Here is a 5,526-nt window from a genome sequence, read left to right as displayed (position 1 = left end):
CCTGTGGCATGAGAGTTTGAAATTGTCTTAATAAGACACTGTTTAATTATTAAACATGTCGATTTTTGTAAAGAATTATTCTGGCCTAAAGACATTTCTATAAATCAGTGTGAGAAAGATATGTATAAATCTTGCCTAATTGCGCTCCCTACCAACACATAATAAATTAAACCAAAAAGAAAAATTAACAACTAAATTAATCAACATCAATATCAAACATTTTGAATAAGGCAATATAATTGATCATTTTGATTCTTTTGCAAGAAGCCGTAAATATATATATTTTTGGTTATTATGTAGAGATGCATGTTTTAGATAATAATGTGTAAGTTGTATTGTGCTCAACTTCTAGTTATCACATCCATATTAAAATAAAAATAACATATGCTTTGAATAAATAAATAATGTCTTTTATAATTAAAAAATAATAATAAAATAAATGATGCACTAATGCTAAGGTAAAAACCATTTAAGATAGAATAAAGGCAAGGAAGCAGGGATAATATTTATGAAAGGAAATCATTAAATATCCTTGCTCATTATTAGTGAAATTTCATTCTATTTATTGATTGGGAAATGCAATCACCAATGCATGTAGTTAATTGGAACAAGTTGATTACTTCTACTATTTGATATAAAATCAAAGTCCTTGTATTTGCCCGGTTGCCCATTTGGTTTAAGTAGACTGCAGTATGTATCAACCAGCTTTGCGATTGGGCCATTGGGAGCCTCTTCCTTTGTTCCATACTTGAACTCATCCATAATTATCTTGTGCATCTCTTTCTCAACATCGTTGAGCTTTACCTCATCCTTTTTGTAGGGCACTGTCCTATTGCATGTGCCTCTTGAGTCCCACTAGCCATTTTCAAAATGGCCTACTGTGAAAGATTACAAGAAGGCAATGCCTTTGGATCCCAACAGTAAGCAGATCCCATTGAGTGCATCTTGAATAGCATGTCTGAAGGAAAAATAGAAGCCCAACTGCTTGGCTTTAATTTATTGACACTTGTGACAACCCACTACCTCATATTTCATAATGTAGACATGTGATCATAAAAACCATTGGCCAGAGGATAGAATGAAGACATCTGTAATTGGTAGCACAATCACCCACTTTGGGTCGAAGACATCAAAATGAAGCTTGAATACTCTTTGAGGGATGCCCTTAAACTCCTCCTCTACATTTTTTACTAAATATGGTGACCAAAGTACCATCAATATAAAGTTATATGATGCAAAATATTAGTTCACATTTACATTAGCTTCATATTTACATATGGTTTTAGAATGGTCTACATGCACAAACTGAATACAATTTCAATTAGACATCAAAGCCAAGAAAACCACATGAATAAAAAGGCGACAACCTTCTTGTTTTGTAATGGGTTGTTTTGATGTTCAAACCACAACAGAAAGCAAGATTGCATCTCATTACAATTTACCTCTTCTTAGTCTACGCAAGAGTTGTTCTAATGGAGTCCCTAAAAATCAAAAGACACATAAACAAAAAGTGTGAGAGATTTAATAATCACTTGCACAACCGTAGATGTGATGAACTCTGTTATTGGATTCACCACACTAGGTTGGAAAAACCATTTATAATCCAAACTAACAACATGGAATAGCCAAATGGCACAAGAAACCACACGAGAAACTGCACCATTTCCCAAAAAACTGCAAATTAGAAAATAAGTAGAAATAGACCTCACAATTGAAAGCCAAACAATAAGTAGAAATAGACTCCATCGACTGCAAGCCTTCAAACTATGGGTTCAAGGATAACTTGTAAACTATCACTATTATATTTATCTAAAGAAAATTGTAAGTATCAACTTTTAGACTTTCCTTAACTTGTAAATCTTTACTTAAAGATTTTCAAATTCATGGGATAACTCAGATAAATTGACTGCTACTAGTTACATGGAAAATTGAAGACAATTCCGAATTGACTCAGATGATGTCAGGGCATCAACACTCTCTACAGGGACCATTTCGGGGGAATCGCCACATTGAGCCAAGTCACCGTAAATTATTCATGCCCTCACAATCACATGGTTCTAGTCGATTTCCAATAGTTACATGATTAGCACGACTTTTAACCTTATGCTCTGGTGTTGATATTGCATAAACATGATTATCTGCAGGCCCTACATGGTTGTGGTTAAAATGTGTAGTAATATATATTTTCGGGTACCACACTCCCAATCCTTAAATTTGGGACAGTTGCTACAAATGCACGCACAATTCACATATTTTGGTGAAAATTCATTCATGATGTTGTATGCATAACCACAAGATAAACTTGTTACTTCAAACACAATGATCAAAGACAAATCTTGCCAAATCTTCGCGAGATGATCTTCCCAAATCTTCCATACCTTCGGTGTATTTTTACGCCTTTAGGGGTAATTGCGAGTTATTAATTAATTTATTAATAAAATTTTAATAAATTTTTTAAGTATTTTTATACCCATCGAAGACAAAGTATATTCTAATGAGTTTGAGTCTAAATGCTTTGACTCTTAATTAATTTGCAATTTTTTAGAAACTATTTCTTAAATTTAATAGAGTTTTGGTAAAATTAAATATTAAACTTATTTTTTTAGAAATTGAAAATTAATTTTTGAATTTTTTAAAATTGAATTTCTAATTTTTGACTGGCAGATGACTAATTTTACGTGGTTTGAAATCAAAATTTCAGAATTAAAAGTTATTTAAAAAAAATAAATAAATAAATTATCAATTTTCCCCCAAATACACGGATTTTCCATAATTAATATTTTCTTTTCCCAAGAAAAAATAGTTGCCATTATGTTTTGGGCTTATGTTAACCATGGAAACTGGTCGATTTAATACACTGATTTTTCCCTTGTTGTTTTTTATTAATGAACGGAGTTGGTTAAATAATTTTCCTCAATAAACTTTACCTATATTACATGTTTTCACAATTCAATTTTAAATCATGCTGCAACATAAGATTTTGTCTTTTGTCTTCACAATTTTAATCATAACTTAAAAATACTAAAAAAATAGGAACCTTTTGCACTTACACTTAAGGCTTGTGCAATTAATTAATTAATTAATTTTTATTTTTTTTTGACATTGTAATTTTATATATTAGATATTTTATTGCATATGAATTCTTTGCCACACGATTTAAGACTACATGGGATACTTCACATCAATTTGATTTTTTAGACATAGATATTCTACCATAGATTATTTATTTGTTGTTGAATTAGGTTAAGTATAAATTTAAAGTTAAATAAATAGTTTGTTAGAATAATTAGTTTTTGTTTTTTTTAATCATATATACACATTATTTAATATAAAAGTACTAAACATTGTAATTTCTCCTTTTTATTTGGCCTTATAAGCTAAAGATGGAATAAAACGCGCATAAACACATTTCAATAAAATCTTAAATTTTGTAACAAATGATGATGTTGAGGCTAATGTTTCTTCCAAAATGATCTATGCACCTATCTCTATTTAGCTCCAAATTTATCAAGTTCATTAATTACTTCTATTGAGTCCCTTCATGGCATTCAAATGTATTTCATTATTAACTTTATGAATTTGGCCCGGATTATCTCAGCCTTATCTGGAATTGTCTTTCAGATCTCATAGGGATTTGAATTTTGTCCTTAGTTGACATGTATTTGTACTTGAAGGCAAAATCAATTCAGGTTCACCCATCCTCAGTAAATTACCTTCTGAAATCCCTCATCCCTATAGTTATTATCTATGACCAAAAAGTGGCTTCTATTTCCGTGCCTGCCTCAGATCCTGGAACCATTAATCTCGAGTCTTCTAAGTATCCATTTTAGTGTCAGAGCTGGTGTAATATCACTCAAATTCCCTCGTCTGGCATTTACTTAATCCAGGCTTTATGCTCAGAGTGTGGTCAGAGTCTGATTAATTTTCTGGTACCATTTCGATTCGGAAATCCATTTTAGGATTAAGGTACTGGCTCTAATCCTGAGGTAGGGGTTTTTGGAGGCGCATGGAGGGTGGCTCAAATGCGTCGGCCACGGAAGCCATGGTCAAGGCTGCAATCCAGGCCGAGAAGGCATGGGAGAATGCCACGCTGTCGGGTGGATGGCAATCCACCCTCGATGACGTGGTTGTCAAATCGGCGATGTATTGTGCTGACAGGGAGAGAAAAGGTATTCATAGAGATAAGTCGTCCAGGAAGGATGATAGGAGAGGGGTTAACCATCAGAAAAAGTTGATGCGTGAGCATGCTAGCAGTTACAACAAGGCCCGAAACCCTGTCAAAACTATTTCCCCGCCGACTGCCATCAAATTGGACAACATTCACCTTACTGAAAGAATTAAAAGCTTACAGGACCTTGCCTTGGTGGGTAAGTGGCATTTTCTAGAAATGGACGATGCTGGGATGAGAAAGTGGCTTGAGATACAGTGGAAACCTGTGATTGGATATACACCCATCATCTCTAATCTTATGAAAGAGTGGTATTGCTTCCATTTTCTGAAGGCCAGTGATGTAGAATCCATCCTGAAACGTCCATGGGTATACAATAGGAGCTTCCTCGCCCTCTACAGGTGGTACATAGGATATAACCCTTTAAAAAACACGTCGTCGAATAACCTTATTTGGGTCAAGCTCCCAAATCTGCCCCTGGAGATGTGGTCCAAGGAGACGCTTGCTGAAATAGGTAATTCTATTGGTAAATTCGTTTATGTCGACCCAAGATGCCTGGGTGCAAAGGACAAGAGAATAGCGTGGATACTTATTGAGAAGGCCTATAGGGGAGGGGGGGTTCCCTGACCATATTGAGATTGCTTGGAGAGACCTGAAGATCAAACAAAGATTGGATTTTTGGGGCATCCCTTTCAGGTGCTCTGCGTGTCACAGAACAAGACACCTTATCCAAAATCGTTTTTTGCAACTGTCGTAAAAAAGCAGGATGTTGCATCGTAAGGTCAGGGTGGACTCTCCCACGCACAACGAAAAGGAGGTCACAACTCCTTCAGCCTCTCTCTCCCTGTCTGAACTTGTGAATGGGCAAGTTTCTAAAAATATGGATAACAATGTCATTTGTTCTCCGCAGTATCTGTACCAGGAAGCCTCTTATGAAAGAGTTTCAAGACCTGAAAGCTTGAGTAAGTTTGCAGGCACTTCAAAAAACAACACTTTGCCTTTCTAGTGCCCGTCTATTCCAGAGCTGATTGACGACAAAGCGGTCCCATCCCCTCCTCCCATACAGTTTAAAGACTTTATTGTGGGATCCCACCCCATTCTCATTTCTTCATCATCGCCGTCGCCCAAGAAGTCCCTGAATCTATCCTTGAATGGAAAGGAGCCAATGACGGCTGCTACCCCTATAAATTCCCCGACCTCTTCTCATGTTAATCAATATGATAGTGACCTCGACTTTCTTTTAAGCAGAAAATCCTTGGAGCTGGAACTGTTGACTATCCATAAACCGAGTAAGCCTAGAGTGCCTTTTATTAGCCCAAACTCAGCAAGGAATATAACAGTCAGAAAGAAGCACAATG

At 35.3% G+C, this 5,526-nt stretch overlaps 1 pseudogene; it reads right to left on the bottom strand.

Moving 5' to 3' along the window:
- Positions 1-522: 522 nt before the first annotated feature.
- On the bottom strand, positions 523-1,991 carry LOC149228413 (protein trichome birefringence-like 24; annotated as a pseudogene).
- Between the last annotated feature and the right edge of the window lie 3,535 nt (positions 1,992-5,526).

The sequence above is a fragment of the Pinus tabuliformis genome, chromosome J (genome assembly GCF_031772625.1).
Source record: "Pinus tabuliformis cultivar Carrire ecotype Pingquan chromosome J, CPIR1, whole genome shotgun sequence".
Lineage (NCBI taxonomy): Eukaryota > Viridiplantae > Streptophyta > Pinopsida > Pinales > Pinaceae > Pinus > Pinus tabuliformis.
Note: the sequence above shows the minus strand (reverse complement) of the source record. Positions and strands in the feature narration are given on the sequence as shown.